Below are 11321 nucleotides of genomic sequence, written 5' to 3'. Positions count from 1 at the left end.
TCTCCATCTGCTTTTCTTTCAACTCTCCCTCACTGTCTCTCTCCTCTTTATCGTCTTTATTCATTGGTACCCTGACCGTCCTTCTTCACTTTCTCTTACCTTTTCATCATTATCTACCTCGTCATTCCCTTCTTTATTTTCCTCTACACTCCCTTCTGCTTTACCTTTTCCCTCTATTTCTGCCTCTTCCTCCAGTTTCATGTTCGTCGTTTCCGTAGTGTAGTGGTTATCACGTGCGCCTCACACGCGCAAGGTCCCCGGTTCGATCCCGGGCGGAAACATATGTGATTTTTGCAGGCGTAGTTTTGCTTAGTTGAGTGTTTGCAAGCGTTAGTTAGTGCAGTCAGCTGATTGAGGAATTGTATGTGTGTGAATTTTGCGTGCATGTTTGTGTGTGTGTGTGTGTGTGTGTGCTTTTCTCTTTTCAAGCATATGGAAGTTCTTGCGTTTGGGGTTTGTATAATATAGATTTTTACGAACGTAGTTACACCCGCGCGCGAAACCTGTAGGAAGTTATATGTTTGGTTCGGTTTGTGTGTACTACTGTCTGTCTGTCTGTCTTAGTAAGATTATGGGAAACTGTTGGATGAAATTGCACCAAATTAGGCACCGGTTAAGGACCCTCAGAAAAATAGGTGATTCCTTTTTGATTGAATATGGTCATAGGCCATAGGTCAAGGACAAGGTCAACTCAAACATTTTTTATCTGATTGTGACCAAACTTGATGGAAGGACTGAAGGACAGAAAAGGATGATGTGATTTAATTTTTAGAACAATAGGTCCTATGTGAAGGTCACAGGACACAGTCAGAGGTTCAGCCCCGTAAGTTTAATAGGTTTGCTTAGATTTGAATGAAACGTGGTGCAATACTTAAGGTTTGCCGGGGATGAAGTTCTTCCACTTTGAGAACAAAAAGAAGAAAGTCAGAGTCACAGGGTCAAGTCAACTTAATCCATTATTATCGATTTGAACCAGACTTGGTGGATTTTCATTACCATACATCAGACCCACAGGTGTTCTCATCACGTGGATGGGCCTTTAGATTGATTGTCGGCGCGGGTGTTGCATTCTCTGCGTGCTTCATCTTGCCGGTTTTGGTTTGTTTGTCTGTTAGAAGGATTACTCAAAAAGTTATGAATGGATTTTGCTGAAATTTTATGGAAGGGTAGGGTATGGCCCAAGGAACAAATCATTTGATTATGGTGGCGATCTGGACATAATGCGGATCCAAAAGTTTTTTTGTTTGTCAGCATGATATCTCCAAAAGGTCTCAGTGAATTTCAGTGAAATTTTGTGGAAGAGTGGGCCATTGGCCAAGTAAGAATTCATTGAATTTGGGGGCGGATCCGAATCCGAATCCGGATCCTGTAATGGCACTGGCAGAGGTTTGCGCTCTTTGAGTGCTTTCTGGTTTTGATTGTGAACTGCCTGCAGTGAGCTGATGAGAGGGTTGTGTCTTTTAGCCTTTACAAGCGTAGTTTTGTTTGATGAAGTGTTTTTATGTGAAGTGATTATGGGTCACGTATATATATATTTCAGTTTTTCAGGTATTATTATTATTATTCAGACTGTACTGCTTTTACAAAGTAGGCTAGTGCTTTTGTTGATTCTGCGTTTATACTACAGCTGCCTTTGTTTTTTGAACAGTCTCTGTTGTCTGGATTTATTATTATTATTATTATTTTCTTTAATGTACACTGCTGTCATTTTTGTTTTCTTTTTACGGTGTTTCGTCAATACATTGAATCCCCCGAAGACCAGACGAAGACGCAGCTCCCAAGGCTAGCAGCCTGAGGGCGCGGATTCACAAGAGGGGCAGGGACGTGACAAGGCGACCCTCCCTTGATGTGTGTTCTGTCCTCACAAATACTTGCGAGACCCAACACAATCCGACAGAACCCGACCCAGCCCAGCCCAGCCTAGTCCAGTCCAGTCCACTCCACTCCACCCCACCCCACCCCACAACACCCCATTATGATAACCTGCCCTAACCAGACCTCACCTAACCTAACCAGACCTAAGACATGGTAGGTAATCAGTCAACCTTCTTTTACGTGTGCTTTCTTTCGTCGTCAGTAGCGTCAGTTCTCAACGCGAAGGAACTGGTCCAGAATGTCAAGTTTTTCCATACTGTTTGGTAATGTAAATCAGGCAGGGTCATTAATTTTGATCCCTTCACTACTATGACGCCTTTTTCATTTTGAATACAGCAACACCAGAAATTTTCGTCCAAGGATTATATTTATTGCTAGTACTGGAAGAGCTGAGGCGTTGTTTAAGCCCACCAGTTCGAAAAAACTCACCAAAGCTGAATGAAATTGTCAGGAGGTTGCAAGGAAAAAATATTGCCAGATTTTAGGAAATATGTTAAAGATATTGTCCAGAAAATTGCAGCTTTGCCTGTGCGGGTGGTAGCTGCAATTCAGGGATGTTTCAGATTATCATACTTTCCCATGGAACTGGATCGGTTTGTTTTCACCTGACGGAATTGGACCACTCCCACAACTTGATTGCTAAGTCATGGTTGCATGAAATTCGATGATCCTTAGTTATAGGAAGAAATGAATCTCCATGGTTACTGGTTAGGTTCCAGTATGACAACAATTGGTCATCAGTTAATCTGTCGATATTTATTTTTGTGTCCAACTCTGTGCGTATACTTTATATATATATATATATATATATATATATATATATATATATATATATATATATATATATATATATATATATATATATATATATATATAGATAGATAGATAGATAGATATATCTATATCTATCTATCTATTTGTCTATCTATCTATATACGGTATAGAGAGAGAGAGAGAGAGAGAGAGAAGAATAGATATCATCATATCTGTCCATCTATCAGTCAGTCCGTCTTTACGTCTGTCTGTCTATCTACCGTACGTATTTCTGTCGCAACGCGTCTCATCTCTGTCTCCCGTTCTTTCGCCCTCCACTGAGTTTATACGCGTGTCAAGGACAGAACACCACTAAACTCAGCCTCCCCTTCCATGCCTTGCCTCCTCCGCGTCACGCCTCGTCAAATTAGTGGGGTATGGAGGTATGACGACCGCATGACACTAGGATTTTATAACCTCGTAAAAATTGTCTATTTTAGGAGCCGGAACTGGGGATGGGGAGGGAACTGCGTGTGTGTGTGGTGGTGGGTTTTGTGTGTGTGTGTGTGTGTGTGTGTGTGTGTGTGTGTGTGTGTGTTTGTGTTTGTGTGTGTGTGCACGAGTTTGTATGGGGTTAGGTGTACACGTGCTTTAATAAACTAAAAAAATATAATGTTGGTTGAAGCGCGGAGGATATGGGACTTAACACTGCTTGTCGAGTATTTCCTTACCCCAACCTTACTGAGAAATGCTGGCACCTGTGAGCAAGTGAGAGAAGCAGAGTGTGGAAGGTATCTCTTGGAGTACTAACAACCACGGCTCTTCTCATCTCCTTGACCCATTGAGTTCGAGGAGGTCTTTTCCGTTGCGTTCTTGTCACCACCAGACGATTATACTCTGAACGTGGAGAAACTTGTAATTAGAGGGGTTATTTAAAGTTTTCAATAACCTCTTCTTTCTTAGTGTTTTCTTGTAATCTAAAAAAAGGAATCAGCTGTTTGTAGCAAAGAATGTAATAAAAAACATCCTTGTGTTCAGGGATTAATAATGAAGTTAGTTATTATTCTTAGGTGACCACGTTTTGAAGTTAATTCTTGCTACTACCAGTCGGTTTTATTCGGCTGAGGGTGCGTGAAGGGTTGAATGAAGGCTTTATTTAACTCTTTTTTTAAATGTGTCTCATGAGCTAAATAAATGGATGGTAGGAACAGTATATATAATTAAAAAATAATGTCGCTACTTTAAATTATGAAACGGTGGTAAGTTGACGATGATGAAAAGCTTGTGAGTGTGTGTGTGTGAGAGAGAGAGAGAGAGAGAGAGAGAGAGAGAGAGAGAGAGAGACCGCCAGGATGGGCAGATCAAGGCTAGTGTGATTGATATATGTGTGCCAAGGGCCAGTATCACGTTTCAAGATCCCACTAGAGTGCCAAGAGTCCGTATTAACCCTTTCATTACAAGGACATGTTTTTTTTCTTGTTAAACGTCCATACAATTTAATTCCTTTCACTTTGAGGACGTGTTTTTATTTTATTTTTTATTTTCAGACGATTTAATTCACTCCTTTTATTTCATTTTTTTTTTTTTCGTGCTCTCTGCGGACGATTTAATTCACTTTTCGTTTTGAGGACGTGTTTTCATTCGTTTTGCTTTCCAAGACGATTTAATTCACTCCATTCACCTTGAGGGCGTGTTTTAATTTTTATTTTATTTCCAGACGATTTAATTCATTCATTTCGAGGAAGGGGATTTTTTTTATTTGTGCTTTCTCCAGACGAACAGACAACCCCTCACTGGCAAGATCTTTTTTTTTTTTTGCCTGTGTTCATGTTGTCGCCATGTGATTTAGCCCATGTAGCTTATACAATAATGAGGATGCTTTTTTTTTAATTTTAACAATTTCTTCCCCACGAGGACGATTTTTTCTTCAAGAATTTCTTCCCTACGAGGACGTGTTTCAAAAGTTTCTTCCCTATGAGGACTTTTTTTTTTTTTTCCGTTTTGTTTTTGCTGCCTCCGTATGATTATATTTAGCGATGGGGAAGCTTTTCGAAATGGAGGGGTGAGATATTATCCGTCATTAGTCAATCTGTTTCGAAATTGCGACCAGAAGATGAATAAAATCGTCCGGGAATGGCAAGAATAAATTAGAATAAGTTACAAGTAGTGAGAATTAAAGGACGTCCTCGGGTGGAAAGGGTTAATGATATGATGATGATAAATGATGCTTGTGATGTTGGTGGTGATTTTATTTGGTGACTGTCGGTGTGATTGTTTTAAGTGATTGTGATGCTTAAAATCATCATACGGTATATAATGATTGTGATGATAAATTAGTGATTGCAATTTCTGGATCTTTTCCCACGCCATTCTAATTTGGGGAAGAAGCTTTTGATGATAATGGTGATGGTGATAGTGGTGATGATAATGATGGTGATGGTTGTAATGTTGATGATGATGATGATGATGATGGTTGTACTGTTGATGATGGTGACGGTTGTAATGTTGATGATGATGATGGTTGTATTGATGATGATGATGGTGATGGTAGTATTGTTGTTCTTGCTGTTGTTGGCGATGATGATGATGATGATGATGATGATGATGGTGCTTATGTACAGTACTTAATTTCATTTTTTTGGCGGGGGGGGGGTTGAGAGCATTACCAAATCCGGGTTCAAATACCGCATGACTCTCCTCTCACGTACAGTACACTACCCTCCCTTACCCCTTCACACACCTTCCTCTATCAGTCCTACCCTCTCTCCTGCCCCACCTCCCACACCCTAGCAATACAGTTACATCATCATCATCATTATCATCATCATCATTGTCAGCGTCGTTGTCTTTCTAGCCTTTTTCCCTATCCGAAGAAGGCGTGAAATATGATCCAGAAACAAAAATAAAATTGAGACGCCAGGAAAACGAGGTCCTAAGTAGCCTACCATTCACCCCAAATTTGAGATATACACCAACAACGAGTCAGAACCTTCCTTCACCAACAGAGACACAAAATTTATCATATATATACCCCTCTGAGTCGCGTCTGTGACCTGTGAGAGAGGCGTATTTGAGGTGACAGGAAGTGCGTATCGCCTTTTCCTTAGCAGTTTATTATGTTATTGCACCTTGTATTCTCTTGTACGTGACCGAGGCAAATTATGTCGGCACAGAACATATAAAAGTAACATGAAGGAGAATATGAAGGTGCAGAGGGCATAATAAATCGCTTAGATGAGAGTGCCTCGGAACCGACGTGGCCACATACCTGGTATAGGAGAGAAGGGTGACACGCGCGCGCTAAGACCCTGGTGACGGGTGGATTAGACAGGATTCGTGTGGCTCGCAGCGGCCCTCCTACATGCCAAGTATCATATCAGAGAACTTGACAGCAGTCATGATTTATTTATAACTAACCAGTCTGGAAGCCGTACTGAGATCAGGGAGGGTGTGAGAGTCATCGAGGAGTTTGTATGGATAGATGGAGGGTGTTATTAACCCTGAGTACTTTACTGATTGACATAATTAAATTTTGCACAGCCCAGTGTTTAATTTTAATTCATGGTAGAAAATTTCGTGATAATCGGATCATAACTTTAACCATTTCAAAGTTGTGGAACGGGATGAATGGTGAAAAGCATAGATCGGATGACTTTCGGTCAAAGTTACCTGGCAAATAGAACTAGGATAGAGGTAGTTGTATGTCAGTATTTACTTGAATCCCTCCATTAGTTTTCGTGTGATGCGTATCTAAAACTCCATTTCTGAGCGCCTCAATTAGGGACCTGAATATTTACGCCTTCTTCAAGTCGTATTCTAAGGGAAGATCGGGACTAAACAGTACTTGTCTACATCAGTGGCTGGTGTAGTCGATAGGCATAAATCTAACCCTTCTTCCCCCAGTGTTCTGGAGACTTAGCAAAAATGGATTGAAGGACGGATTGTCGTCTATCTTAATGGCCCTTCCTCTTGTTCCTCTTCTCGTCCTCCTCCTCTTTTCCCTCTTCTTCTTCCTCTTCTTCCCCCTCCACCTCTTTTCCTTTCACTTCTCCTTCCTCCTCTTCCCCTTGCTTTTCACTTCCTCCCCTATCCCTCTTCCACCCTTTCCTCTTCTTCCCTATCCTCTTCTTCCTCCTCCCCTTTTTCCCCTTCCTCTTCTTCTCGTTCCTGCTTTTTTTTCTTTCTTCTTTTCTTCTTCCTCTTCTTCCCCTTCCCCTTCATTCCTGCCTTTCCCGTCATTGCCCTTTCTCTTCTTGCCTTTTCACCACTTGCTCTTTCTTCTCTTGCCTTTCGTCTTCTTGCCTTTCCTCCGCTTCCCTCCCTCCCTCTTTACCTTTTTTTTCCCCTTTCTCTTCCCCCACTACCCTACCTTCTGTATCCTTGCCATGATCTCTATAAGAGCGATAACCACTTCACAAAGATCACTCATTGCAATCTTCCTATCTCCGGACGATTTTATTCAGCTCAGGAGAGGTTTTGAGAACTTGAGGAATTAGGTGTGCCCCTCTATTATAGTCCCTTCGCCACCAGGGGACTCTCTTAAGCTGAATGAAATCGTCTGGTGTCAGCAAGAACAAAACCACGGAAAAGGGACATAAAGGAGTTAATGAATCTCATGCACTTATGGGCAAGTCTTCCCTTTCTCCTTGCACCTATATACCCGTGGGACTTGGCGTTAGCGGATTGTCTGTAAAGAATGATTGTCTGCCTACTGATGGTCTGCAAGGAATGACTGTCTGCCTACTGATTGTGTGTATAGAATTGTTGTCTGCTCACTGATTGTCTGCAAAGAATTATTGTCTGAATGTGACGTTTGTTTCGTCGATAAACATAAATCTAGCCCTTCCTCATTTTTTTCCTTCCCACATACCCTACTTCCCCCCCCCCCTTTGTGTATTCCTTCCATGATGGCGGTGAGATAGTAACCTGTGACGTTTGTTGGCAGGTGAGTGTGACGGTGATGGTTAAGTGGGGCAGCAACGTGAGTACTGACCCTACCCCACCAGATACAGGATGGTTGTTATATTGCCCCTCACCTCTAGATATCTTACGTGTTGCGGAGACGGCCCAGTTTGCTGGTGTGGGGAAAGCAGAGATTATGGCTGCTTCATGACATTGCTGATCAACCTTTCAGTCAGTGTCTTAAAAAAAAAAAAAAAAGAAGCAAACACTCCAGAGCATGAAAATGATTATTGAAAGAAGAATATGATGCATAATACACATCGATAATACTGACAGCCGTCCATGCAACACAAGGGAGTCTACCAGCCATGAGGCAGAGGGTCGTAATATAATGACAAACCTGTATACCTGGTACCGTATATACTGTACAGTATATAAGTGCAATATATTTATGTATGTATATATGTATATAATTATGTATCTTTGTTTTCTTCACGTTAGGAACACAACAAACAGCACGTGCTTACTCTGTTGTTGTTGTTGTTGTTGTTGTTGGAGACCTTAGCCCATTCCATATTATCTACCCTACAGTACCCATTTTCTTAGGATGTACTTCCCTCGCCCTGCCTCCATCACCGTCCTCCCATCACCTCCCCCATCACTTCCCCTCCCCCATCACTTTCCCCCTCCCCTCTCCACCCACGCCCATGTCAAAGTCTTAAGTGAAATCTGTTCCCCCCACCAGTGCCGCTCCTCACACAGCATCCGTCCTTCAGTGGGTTATCGTCCCGTGTCTTCGCAGGGCGTATTACATTTCCTTTAGCTTCCCACACACACCCTTCCATGCTCTTCATTTTCATCCTCCTTGTATATTTTTTACCTCTGTACTCTCAGTCGAACTTCTAGGCGAAAATACTTCTTTACACCACGAGGCAATATCATCTTCATGAAGTATACCTCCCCTCTCACACCCTACTATCCACCACCATCCTTGCACATCCCGCCCACTCCTCTCCACACATCCCACTCATTTCTGCTCTAATGCAGTTAATATCATTAATGTACTGTAGTATCATATAGGTGTCGATAATTCATCTTCTTTTATCTTCTTTCTTATTTAGCAGTCAGAACTCCAAAATGAAAAGGCGTACACGAGCGTGTTACGAAAAAAAAAAAATAAATAAAATAACTTGGGATAAGCTTATTCATATTTAGAGCCACATTCGAACTACAGTACGCAAGTTACGGCCAAAAGTATTCCCTAACACTGAGATCTTAGTCAGTGTAAAGCATCACCGATTCGTGTTGCTTCGGTCCTTGTAAGCATTTTATATAATTACTGTATGAGTAATCGCATAGAGATTACTCATACAGTTAACAGTTTCTTAATAGTTTAGCTAATGTGTATTTGGTAGCTGGCTTCTATCAGTAGATGACAAACTAAAAAGCTGAAATATTAATCGAAAATTATTGTTAAGATGTAGAAATGAAAAAAGGGGAAGAAACAAGCGAGGAAGACGGTACAGAAACAAGAGAGCATTTGGGATAGGAGAGATTAAGGGTTCTTTGCCAATAACCACATTCCACACTATACTCACAGCACATTTGTAGCTGGTAGAACGTAGTAATTAGTATAAAACCCTGAGTCGCCTCTCATCCCAAATGCAGTCATGTTTCTGTGTTTTCCATCTCTTTTTACTGCGCTTTTTCCATCCCTACATCGTATTTTTTTTTTCTTTTAATGGATTGCTTGAAGGGAATAAATGGGGTTAAGCTTATGTATTTACCCGAATCAGCTAATACACTCGAGATGAGCGTGGGCAACAAAAGCTTTTCCCTTGGCATGGCTGTGGCAAGTATCCTACAAAACTAATCATACTGTTAACAAAACAAAAGGACAGTCGCGAAATAACATAATCTCGGAACTGTAACATCATTCATACTTACTCATAACCACAGGGCTGATAGGCATTGGTAGAATGTCTTATATTCACCGAGGAAAAAATTGATGTTTACAATATATTCTTTCGTTTCTTCCAAATCGAGTACGCAAATAAATTTACGAAATGACCCTTTGTGATCACTAGCCAGTAGGTTGCCAACTCCGGCCCTAGAGGATGTGATACTTAGCATCTAAAGTGAGTCATGGCTTTGAGAGACAAAGGCTCCACAAGTCTTACCAGTAAAGCTTATCATCATCATCATCATCATCATCATTGTCTATTAATATTTTAAATAGGGAGGGGGCAGGATCCAGAAAGAAAAGCAGAGAAACATAAAAGCAGGAGAAACTGTCATCAGAGTGCCTGGTGAAAAATTAATCACATCAGTTCGCATGCCATTCAAGTCTTTAAGTTCTCTGTCCCACTTCAGAGGTTACTGCAGTTCATGTATAATCCCTTTCTCTGTGCAAATACTTCTCTATTTAAGTAGGCAGAGTGTAGGTGTTGTCAGGTGAGTTGACAGTGGTGCGCCTTTGCGTTGCTGGCAGTGCTGGATTTGTGACATGTATTAATCCTTTTCAGCTCAGTTGATGGCCAGGTGTAGTCAGACGGAAGGGTTAATTTGAATAGTAATCAAGGAGACTCATTCCTACGGCATAGCCAACGTTCATCGAAATTCATGGAACCACGACATAGTATTTGAGTTCTGGGAGTGGCCGATTTTCGTCAGATGAAAACAAACCGAGTCTGGAAGAAAATATTATCCATACCAGAGTAGACTTTGAATTTCTCTTTACAAATGCCTCTCTGTATAACCAGGCGGGGGGGAGAGGGAATGTAAGTGTTGTCAGCAAGGTGTGGCAGTGGTACTTCTTTGCGTTGTTGGTAGTGCTTGTTGTGGTCCTTGTTTTATTTTATTCTTGCTGCTACAGGACTTTATAATATTTCAGCATAGGGAAGACTGTGAACTCCTGCATACAAACATATTTCTCTGTTGACTAGGCGGGGGAGTGTGGATGTTGTCAGTTAGGTTGGCAGAGGGAGACTTCTTGGCAGTGCTCGTTGTCTGTCTTGTTTTGGTTTATCCTGGCTAGTACTATACATTGTTTATTTTAACTTGGTCTAAAATTATCACTTCTCTATTTTTCATTTTAATTTGTAATAAGAAAGATTAGAATACGATGGTAGTCACGAAGCAGTGTTGTGGAAAGGCTTTTGGGTCCGTAGCATTGTCGTTTGTCATTAGGCTACAGAATGGCGAAAATTTCCAAGTTAATGTGAACGACCTGTAGATGATTATAGTCCGTTTAGGAGAGATGCCTTATAATGGGGGATGCAGTAAAGGCTTTATTTAACCCTTCTGTTTCGAAAAATATTTCCTAATCATGAAAAGGTCGACTTCAAATAGCAAAAACTAAAAAAACTTCTTAGGGGTGAGGAGATTTTTAAAGCATTTCAGTACTATTACATCTCTTAATTTTTATTGTCTATTGCCAGACGGTTTTATTAAGCTTGGACAAGACTTTTTGAACTGGGAGGATTAGAAAGAGCCTTCCATAGCCCTGTCATTGGTGGTGGAGAGGCGCCTTCACGTGGTGGCATCTTTATAGGTCAGCGGCTCGTCTGTAAGGTTATGCGAATGCTCCTTAATTAACTGCCTATCCGCGTAAGGAGGACTGTGGACTGCTAGAGAGGGACTGTCAGATGAACCATGGGATACATCTGATACCACATCTACGAGCTCTGTCAGTACGGGAGGTGTTTCCTGAGTTGTATCAAACTGTTCGGAGGTAGCAAGAGTAAATTAAGATAAGACGTTCTCGGGCAGAAGGTGCTTTAATAAGAGAG

The 11321-nt window shown here is 41.3% G+C and overlaps 1 non-coding gene across 1 annotated transcript; it reads left to right on the top strand.

The window, feature by feature from the left end:
- Positions 1-208: 208 nt before the first annotated feature.
- TRNAV-CAC (transfer RNA valine (anticodon CAC)) lies at positions 209-281 on the top strand. Its single transcript has one exon. It is a non-coding gene; the product is annotated as a tRNA-Val (tRNA).
- Positions 282-11321: the final 11040 nt, after the last annotated feature.

The sequence above is a fragment of the Coenobita brevimanus genome, chromosome 103 (assembly GCF_032717465.1).
Source record: "Coenobita brevimanus isolate Jiangsu-jjx chromosome 103, ASM3271746v2, whole genome shotgun sequence".
NCBI classification, from domain to species: Eukaryota; Metazoa; Arthropoda; class Malacostraca; order Decapoda; family Coenobitidae; genus Coenobita; species Coenobita brevimanus.
The sequence above is the reverse complement of the archived record's forward strand: the minus strand, read 5'-3'. Positions and strand labels throughout refer to the sequence as shown.